At 39.8% G+C, this 10,511-nt stretch overlaps 1 protein-coding gene across 3 annotated transcripts in view; it reads left to right on the forward strand.

The window, feature by feature from the left end:
* SLC20A2 (solute carrier family 20 member 2) overlaps positions 1–10,511 on the forward strand; it is a 109,286-nt gene that overhangs the window by 4,609 nt on the left and 94,166 nt on the right. For 2 of the 3 annotated variants that reach the window (XM_029226391.1, XM_029226395.1), the window contains exons 2-3: positions 1,207–1,305; positions 2,115–2,173. The exons of the other annotated variant lie outside the window; for it this stretch is intronic. The gene's annotated coding sequence lies outside the window, so the exon portion shown is untranslated. The remainder of the gene's footprint in view (positions 1–1,206; positions 1,306–2,114; positions 2,174–10,511) is intronic. 3 annotated transcript variants of the gene reach the window in all.

A 10,511-nucleotide genomic window follows, 5' to 3' on the forward strand; every position in this document is an offset into this window, starting at 1 on the left:
TATCTGAGGATATAGTTGGGACAATTTGGGCTAAAAATAATCTCCATTGAAGTGTTTATCCAATTGGCACGTTAGCCTTAATCTTAGTTTTGGCATCTTCTCTGAACGGGGGATTTTTAGGGAAGGAGAAAATGACACAGTGATTTCATTTGTCTTAAACCTGTCAAGCTGGAGTAATGGCATCCCTACTGCCCTGTTTTATGACTCTTAGGGCTGTAGAGCTGCATCCCAAACGTGACCTAGTGTGGTGGTTCTTTAAGTATGAGTGTAGACAGAATGATCCAGGGTTCGTTATACAGTAACAGGAGCAGATGCCTTAGCGTAATCCCAGAGGTTAGAGCTCTTTAGAGCTGGAGCTGGGCAGGCATCTGTATTTTAAGCCATCCTCAGGTGACCCTAGTACCCATCTCCTCATTTAAGAAGAACCAGCCCTGTATTTTAGAGTTTTTTGTTTTTTTTTTTTTTGCGGTACGCGGGCCTCTCACTGTTGTGGCCTTTCCCGTTGCGGAGCACAGGCTCCGGACGCGCAGGCTCAGCGGCCATGGCTCACGGGCCCAGCCGCTCCGCGGCACGTGGGATCTTCCGGGACCGGGGCACGAACCCGTGTCGCCTGCATCGGCATGCGGACTCTCAACCACTGCACCACCAGGGAAGCCCCAGCCCTGTATTTTATAGATGAGAAAATCAGGGAAAAGTCAAATGGCTTGCCTACAGCTGGTTCAGTGGTGTCAAGATTTTATCACCAGATAGTATGCAATTTCAGAATTTTATGGCTAGAAGAAATTTTCCAGGTCATCAGTTCTGTAGCTCACTTTATAGCTCAGTATAAATCATGCTTGTTCATACCATTTCCAAATAAGATATGAACGCAGAGAAATAGTGTTTTCTCAAAGCCCATCTTCTACCCTGGCCATGGTAAACATCAAAACGTCAGTCACCAGAATTTCTTTACAATTTTAATGGCTATTTTTTGTTAATTTCCGGAACAGTCAATTATTTGCAGTATTTTTAATTGTATAACCTGTGATGCCCTATAAAAATTTTTTGAAAATATATTTAAAGTTGAAGTGAAGGATTGAAATTTTTTATCTGAGTACTTATTTTTCAGTCTTAGCGAAAATATAACACTGTGAGAATTTTCACTACTTTATTAGAGTTTTTTTGTTTTTAAAATCTGATTCATTTTTAGCTTTTTTTTTTTTCAAGGCATCTTACCTTGGAAACAGCACAGCTTGGCTTCCGTGTCATCGCTGAGTTCAGAGAATCCTAGTTTCACCGTGTCCTCAGTAGAGACCAGAGAACCAGGTTTGTTCCTTCAAGAAGTGTCCCAGTGCCTTGGAATTCAGCAGCTGTTTCCAGAAGTAAATAATCATGTCAGATGCCTGTGAATGGACTGTATGGCCAAGTGACCCGTTACGATATTCATGGAAGAATGGTTTAAAAAAAAAAAAACAAAACTGAAGAAAAGGCAAATTTCAAGAATTGGCCCAATGCCATTTAGGATTTTTGAGCAGCTGAAAGAAGATAGTTCTGCAAATATGAGCAACAAGACTGTAGCATATTTCTTTACATGTTTCTTACATTGTCTTTGTTACCCCATTGCTTTTGTGTATAATATTTGAGTTATTTTTCCCCTGCTGCTAAAGCTGGTAATCTGCTTACGATCAGAGTTTCAATCTGTGTGGATAGAGAAACAGTAGATACAATAGGAGGAATGGGAGCTTATAATAGGATGTTGGCCCTCAGAAATTGACTTTCACTGAAGAATTCCTCAAGGCGCGGGATGTTGAGAAACTGCTTCTTCTCAGTGATTGTTCAAAGCTTTGCGGTGTTAGGTTCATCTTCCTTTATCTTCCTCTCAGCCTCTGTGTGTGCCTGCTTTTTTCCTTGCACAGTTTTTTGGACTGAAAATCTGATGACTATATTTTTTCAGCTTAAAAATAAGAGTTATACGAATTACAGCTTCATAAATAGACCTTTGGTACGGTAGCTCTTCTACCCTTGGTTATTTCCTAGGATTAAGAGTAGAATAATTTCCCTTCTTTTTCAGAATAGCTCTTCCTTATTGTTTTTATGTTCTTGTTAAGTGTTTTGTTTTCTTCTATTGTTTCTAGATGGAAATGAAGGATGATCTCTGTGTTCTGTTTTCAGTTATGTAGGAGTCCAGAATAAGGTGGGTCGTAGAAATTTATAGGAAATTTGCATCTTTTCACTGTTTTTGCTTTAACCTTGTGTTAAGCTTCCATCAGACTTTTTTTTTTTTTTTTTAAGCAGTATTGATGTAAATGTCACCTTCTTACTCTGCCCTTTCTTTTTTAGGGCAGTAGTAAGAAGCAGGGATTTCTCCAAATACTGATAAGCACAGAGAGAGAAAAAGTGAGAGAGAGAGAAAGCTTTTGTGATTAGTAAATGAAGCAGTTGGTCACTAAGGTCATTGATGTGTATGTGTCAGTGTGAAAATTAGTTTGTGGAGCAATAAATGCTGGAGAGGGTGTGGAGAAAAGGGAACCCTCTTGTACTGTTGGTGGAAATGTAAATTGATACAGCCACTATGGAGAACAGTATGGAGGTTCCTTAAAAAACTAAAAATAGAACTACCATATGACCCAGCAATCCCACTACTGGGCATATACCCTGAGAAAACCATAATTCAAAAAGAGTCATGTACCACAATGTTCACTGCAGCTCTATTTACAATAGCCAGGACATGGAAGCAACCTAAGTATCCATTGACAGATGAATGGATAAAGAAGATGTGGCACATATATACAATGGAATATTACTCAGCCATAAAAGAAACAAAATTGAGTTATTTGTAGTGAGGTAGATGGACCTAAAGTCTGTCATACAGAGTGAAGTAAGTCAGAAAGAGAAAAACAAATACCGTATGCTAACACATATATATGGAATCTAAAAAAAAAAAATGGTTATGAAGAACCTAGGCACAGGACAGGAATAAAGGCACAGATGTAGAGAATGGACTTGAGGACACGGGGAGGGGGAAGGGTAAGCTGGGATGAAGTGAGAGAGTGGTATGGACCTATATCCACTACCAAACGTAAAATAGATAGCTAGTGGGAAGCAGCCACATCGCACAGGGAGATCAGCTCGTGCTTTGTGACCACCTAGAGGGGTGGGATAGGGAGGGTGGGAGGGAGACGCAAGAGGGAGGGGATATGGGGATATATGTATATGTATAACTGATTCACTTTGTTATAAAGCAGAAACTAACACACCATTGTAAAGCAATTATACTCCAGTAAAGATGTTAAAAAATAATAATAATACAGGAGGGAGGAAATAGGTATGGATGAAACAAGCTGACAGAAAAAAAAGAAAGAAAGAAAATTAGTTTGTGGGTTAGAGCTAAGATGGTTAACTGACATAAGTAAATTTTATTGTTTTCAGCTCTTAGTTTTGCTACTAAGTCAGTTGACCTCATCAATACTTTTCTCCTCTGGAGATTGTGGAAACCATTGTTCTCAATCAAGTTTTACCCAGCAGCGAGAAACAGAAACAAAAGAACAGGTTTAAAATTTTAATTTAATATAGTGAAATTCCAGAAACCATTTGTCTTTTTTTAATATTTCCTTTCCCAGAGGTTTCTTTTACTTTATCCTTTTTTTTGCCTTTCTACCCTACCTATTTATCACCTGGTCTCACTTTTACATTTTTCCTCATTTGTCCAGAATTTCTTGTTTGGTATCTTTGCATTTTGCCTCCTTCCTTCCTTTTTCTATGACTCAGTCTCCCATTAAAAATGCTGTCTGGGGCTTCCCTGGTGGCGCAGTGGTTGAGAGTCCACCTGCCGATGCAGGGGACACGGGTTTGTGTCCCGGTCCGGGAAGATCCCACGTGCCGCGGAGAAGCTAGGCCCGTGAGCCATGGCCGCTGAGCCTGCGCGTCCGGAGCCTGTGCTCCGCAACGGGAGAGGCCATAACAGTGAGAGGCCCGCGTACCGGAAAAAAAAAAAAAAAAATGCTGTCTGTTCCTTGGGCATGCCTCCTTCCGCGCGGGCCCCGCCGTTCTTTCTTGTCCCCTCTTGTAATTTAGTTCCTGTCCTCTCACCCCTGCCTGGTTCCTCCTCGCCTCTGCTCACTTCTGTCACCTCCCGTCGGTGACGACCTCTCCTCCACCACCTCCGTCTGCTTCTGTCTGTAGAGCTCACTGATCTGTCACGGCTTTCATCGAGCTCTGATTCCTGCTCAGCCCTACATTTATGCTGTTTTCTTTCTGTACCTTTTGTGCATTTGCTCCGTGAGCTCTTTTTCTATTTTCCTTGTCCCTGGGTGGCAGGTATTACTAGATGCATTTGTTGTCTGTATTTGCATAGAACACAGGTCCTTGCTGTGTATTTCCTGGGTAGCCAGGATGAATCGATTATTATTAACTTTTCTTGGAACATTGAGCTTCCTGTGTTTTCTGCTTCTAAGAATTAGATTGGTATTCTAGAAGACTAATATTACTTTAAAGAGAGGAGAGTCATATGATTTTAACATTTTTAACTCTTTATTCAAGAGTTCATGCCATTTCACTTCACTGCCTTGTCTTGAAAAATTAAAGAAGACAGACATCCAAAGCAGGTTTGGGGGTAGGGGCGGGTGGAGGATGAGAAGAGAAAGATAAATACCACAAAAGGGCTCGCAATCAATTTCTATAACTAGACAGAAAACGGAAACCACAAACCGCAGACTCTAAGATTTAGTAGGTAAAAGGTCCCCTAAAAGAATAAAAAGTATCAGTAATTCTGTTAACTAATCTGAGTACTAAGTCATCTGTATTTTTATATGTTCCTTGAAGTTCCAGGACTTCAATAACAAAACAGAAACTTAATCTTGTAAATATTCCTTTTTATTTTGAGAGACTTGATGTCTCCTTAAGTATTAACCTGTGTCATTTTGTAATTATACCGTACCAGTCTCCAAATATCATGAATAACCAACCCTGTTAGTTTCTTGTGTGGGAAAGCGTATGAATTGTGTGGTCTTGCCCCTCTGGACTCTGGAGTCATGTTGTAATGAAAAGGTAGCTTTTTGGCACAATCTTAACGGTCTGCTGTTGATGGTTTACATTGTATATTTTTCCTTCATTCTTGCATGCACTCTGCGTGTCGTGCTGTCCTGTAATTTCGTTTTGTGCAGTGAACTACTGGAGGTGGACTAATGTGAGTGCAGGTGCAGCTTTATTAAACGTGAAAAAGAAAAACCCTATATACCACATAATGTAGTGTCTAAATGCTATGGTAAGAACAGCCCTACAGATTCAAGCTGATCATGTTGAATCTCCTTTCTGCCTGCGTCTGCCCTCCTTGAGGTAGTGGTTGGCAGGTATCTTGAAGCTGGTTCTGTAATGTTCACCACCCGTGAGCAGCTAGCAGAATCAACATCAGAACCGCTGTTAAGTACTAACAAGAAATGCATGCAGATGTGCTAAATACAGGACTGTGTTCTGGGATTACAGAGATGAGCAAGGTGTGAGCCGTTCTCTCTGGAAGCTCATCATTGAGTAGGGAATGTTGATAAGTGAACGACTGCAACACAGTAGGGCAGATGCAAAAATATACGTAAGTAGCTGCTGTCATAGGAAGAGATTAATTGGGAGAGTCAGAAGGTAGAGGTCAAAAACCTCAAAAAGTCAGATATGATGTGTAGGTGACGGGGGATGTGCGTGTGTGTGTATTGCGATTATGAAGTAATTGCTGGTCTCTCCTTATTACCTGTGTGAACTGGGCAAGTTACTGAAAGCACTCAGGCTCAGTGTCTTCACTTTGAAATGGTGATAATCGTCTAGTAATGTTACATGGATTCAATGAGGTAATATATACGAGGTGCCAGTATGGTCCATTATTCAGTTATCGTTTAAAAATTGGAGAAGGAAACACCTGGTAGAGAACATGGCAGATGAACATACTCTTATTATGTAGATAATGTTGCTGCCCCACATGTTTGGAATTCCCATTTCAAATTTGGTTTTATAGTTTTTAGGAAAACTTAACCTTAGGAAAAACCTTGTAGTCAATCCCCTCTTTTTTTTTAACCAAAAGAAGTTTATTTCGCTTAGTCTACTTGCCGGGTGTAGTTCTCAGTGACAGTGATTTCTTCCCATACATCACATCCATTCTCAAATTTAAAATTTGCTACAGTTAAGCATATTTGACAGAAATATGCCACAGGTTTTAATGTGGTTAGCTAGAATGACATCACTGGGCTAGGTCTCCGTAACAACTGCTCTCAGGAAAACTAGAGTAAGATTTATTGGATACAGACACTTTGGAGTGTGTTATAAAATCAGTCTTTGTAGAGTTGTAATCACAACACTGGGTTGTGTATACGAACCTAAATTTAGTTCCTGGATTATATCAATGTTTTTGTTATTTTAAAAGCTGTTTAAATTAACTTCTTTTAACAGAACCAAACTGAACAGTCTGCATTTTCTAGTGTAGTAGAAAAAATTGGCACAGTGATTTAATATTATTTTGCTTATATTATGGTTGATTAATTTCTTTAAAATCTGGGTCTATGTCCTAGACCATAGGATAAACCAGGCCGGGTAAACCTTCCACTTGAAACAAATGATTTTTCTTTTCTGGGTTGTTGAGTCTTGTTATAAAAGTCCACTAATTCATAGCATGATTAGACTTGTCTATTCTGTCGTGATTTTGTGTATTATAAGTGTTGTATTTGGGGTAATTTTTAAATATCAGTATTGGGCTAGAACTACCAGCCCAGAATTTTGATCAAAATATATGTCTTGTCTAAAGCATCTTTAAAGTTCCTTATTTACAGTCAAGGGATTTAAATCAGTTTAGTTTGTATTTTATGGCTGGTGTTAATTTGTATTGATGTTACATTCATTTCCATAGCAAGGGAGACAGTGCATTAATATTCCAAAGTTTAGTTTAAGCTGGCTGTGATTAGACAAGTGGCTTTCACTTGTATTCTCTGGAAAATTCTCCACAGCAGTCCTCTGGGCATGTTAACACATTTAATCACCCTAATGAATGTCTAGTTAGCAGAGGGCTTTGGGACATCACAGCAGATGGTGTAGAACGAGCTGAGGTGTTGGTTTTGTCTTTCAGTGCTCCATATTATATATTTTGAGAAATGAAATTTTTTTCTGATAGTGTTTTATTTTTTCTTGGATTTTTGTATACTATTATTATTGATAACAACAACAGTTACCATTATGGAGCCTCAGTAGGACCAGGCTCTTGACATACATCGAACTCTTTGCTACTAGTCAGGTAATTTTCTAATAAAATTTGAGGTTATGAAATACATTTATGTATTATGTGCAATATGTGTTTATATTGATAAATAAATAGGCAGATAAGTGTTAGGGCAGTTCTACAGATGCACAGGTTTGTGGTGAGTGTTACATCTCCCCACTGTGAAAGTAAGGGTGTTGACGGAGGTTTTTGAGCTGCCCAAGGTCACACAGACAGCAAATGGTGAAACCAGGATTGTACTCCAGGTCTGATGAAATCCCATGCTTTCAATCACTTTTCTGTTCCGCCTTTAAAATATTTCCCCTTGAAAAAGTAAAGTTTAGCTGTTTTATAAATGCATCTTATTTTGAGCTAAGGTGGTTTCTATTAACTCTATGCTGTACAGCTACTTTTTCCCCAAAAATAAAACAACTGTGTTCTTGACCTGGGAGTAATGAGGCTCAATGTTAAAAGTAACCAATGCTTAGTGGAAAAACAAAACCAAATACTATGGAAAAGTATAAAGGAGGTGGTGAAAATCACTAGGTATGTGGTTTGATGTATAGTTGGTCTTCCAGACTTTTTGGTGTATAAATATGTATATTTTTAAAGCAAAAATAGATTTATAACATTCATGTTGTTTAGTAATTCTTCTTTCATTTATTATATATTGGCCATCCTTCCACAGCATTATAAGTTTACATCTTCATGAAAATTTTTCTTTTTCATTTTTTAAAAATAATCCTTTTATTTTAGAACAGTTTGGGGTTTATGGAAAATCGCAGAGCTGGCGCCAAGAGTTCCCTGTTTCCCTGATCATTAACGTCTTACCTTAGTGTGGTGTGTTTGTCAGAACTAATGAGCCAATATTGATACATCGTTATTAACCGAAGTCCATGCTTCCTCAGATTTCCGTAGCTTTTTTACCTCCTGTCTTTTTGTGTTCCAGGATCCGGTCCAGGATTCCATACTTCAGCCCTCAGGTCTCCTTTGGCTCTCCGTGCCTGTGACAGTTTCTTATAGACTTTTCTTGTTTTTTATGACTTGGACAGTTTGGGGGTGTACTAGTCAGGTGTTGTAGGGTGCCCCTCAACTGGGGCTTGGCAGATGTTCTTCTCATGGTTCGACTGGGGTTGTGTGTTTGGGGGGGAGAGAACCCTGGGGCCAAGAGCCGTTTTCATCCCATCGTTTCAAAGGGTGCCTGCTGTCTATGTGACGTTGACCTTGGTATCCTGACTGAGGCGGTGCTTGTCAGGTGTCTGTACTGCGAAGTTACTCTCTCTCTCTCCCCTTCGCATCTGTGCTCTTGGGAAGAAGGCAGCACCCATGTCAGGAGTCGGGGGCCATGCTCCACCTCTTTGGGGCAGGGCAGGGGACCTACCTACAGTGTTGGGAATTCTGCAGCACAGGAGCTTTGTCTGTTCTCCCCAGGTATTCATTTATCCAGTCTGTTTACTTATATCAGTGTAGACCAGTGGGTATTTATACTTGTGTTACAGTCTGACACAACACTACTATGGCTCAGATTGTTCCAGCTTTGGCCATCTGGAGAGCTTTCAGCTGGTTCCTGCCTCCCTTTGCCATACCCTGTTATTGTGGGTTAATGTCTTCCTTTTTTTACATAGCTCCTTGGTATTCCATTGTAAGAGTACACCATAATATATTTAATCCCTCCTTAATGATAATTTGGGTATCAGATTTCTCACCATCGTAAACAAGCCGGTGATGAACAGTCTTCAAAAACTGTATTTATGAAAATATTCTTTGATCATTCAGGAAAAGTTGCAGTGTTAAAAGGACTGCCCATTTTACATTTTAGGTGTCCCTGACTCTTTCTTAAGGATATTAAAGCAGATTTCTGAGGAGTGAGCATTTCCACCTGACCTGGGAAAACAGTGGTGTGTTTATCACTGTAGTTGCCTCCCTTCTTTTTGCTTTTTTTCATGTGATCAGGGCTGGTGGTGCAGGTGACACCAGTGGCCCCAAAAGCTGCTTTGAGAATTAATCTCCGTGTCCCTATCACCCAGCTTTATCTGTCAGCTTGTGGCCAATCTTGTTTAAAACTGCCACCCACTACCCACCCCCCCTTATTATTTGCATTGAATTTACAGATGGAGTGATAAAGGGCAGAAAGTTTCCTTTTGCTTTTTCTAAGCCATACTGAAGCCAACCTTAACTGCATTATTGTATTTAAAACTATTTTATTGCAAATAAATATTCATCCTGCTAGCCCCTGTTGTTCATTGTATGAGGATTCTGGTTTTATTCTAACCTCATTCAGACTATCCTGCCTGGCATTTGACGAGATTGCAAGCTTTCCCTTTTCTTTCCTGAACAGGCTTTGTGACAGTCGATCAGCTTTATTTCCCCCACCTTGAGTGCCTTGTTCGTATTATTTCTGAATTTTGGCTCCCTCTTATCTACCTTTTTCCATTCAGCGAGCACCTTTTAAAGAGGAGAAATCAATGTTACTCTTCTTCTCAATTCTAAGCAAAAGTTTAAAAGATAAAAAATAACCACAGTTTCAAATACATCTCTGGTCAAGTGCATTCAGTTATCCAGGGCTGATGTGGATTTAAGTTCTTGGAAGACACAGTGTTCAGCAGGTATGCTGTGGGCATATTTCAGATTTTACATCTGTAGTATTTCACCTACTCTACCTATATTAAGCTACTTTTTAAACCCTTTTTGATACAATAGTCATCCTCTTTGCTTTGAGATGGTCTTTGACGTCATTGCTACTTGCCAGCTGTGTGACCTTGATTGAATTTCTTACCTTTCCGTTTACTCATCTGAAAAGTGAGGCTGTTTAGCAGCCACCACCTCACTGGACTGAGTGTTGAGTTGAATGAGATCAGCTGTAGTGCCTGGTGCGTGATAAATGCTCAGTAAATACTATTCGTCATCTTTTCCTCTCCAGCCATCTGGTATATCTCCCCTTACTTGTTTATACCTTCACTTAGATGAAGAAAAACGGATTATTGTAAGTAAGTCACCACCTTCATGTTTCCCTCAAACTTGTTTTAAACTTTTTGTTTTGAAATGGTTACAGATTCACAGGAAGTTGTAAAAATACAGAGAGTTCCCGTGTATCCTTCACCCGGTTTCCCCCAGAGGCAGCTAGTACCAGAGCAAAAGTGGAAAATAGACCTCGGTACAATCCACAGAGCTTATTCAGATTTCTCCAGTTTTACATGCACTGTGTGTGTGTGTGTGTGTGTGTGTTACTGTGTGTGGGTGTGTATGTATATGTGGTGTGTGTGTGTGACTGTGTGGGTGTGTATGTATATGTGGGGTGTGTGTG

Source organism: Monodon monoceros, unplaced genomic scaffold (assembly GCF_005190385.1).
Source record: "Monodon monoceros isolate NGI ecotype Baffin Bay Population unplaced genomic scaffold, NGI_Narwhal_1 Super_Scaffold_17, whole genome shotgun sequence".
In the NCBI taxonomy this organism is placed as follows: domain Eukaryota; kingdom Metazoa; phylum Chordata; class Mammalia; order Artiodactyla; family Monodontidae; genus Monodon; species Monodon monoceros.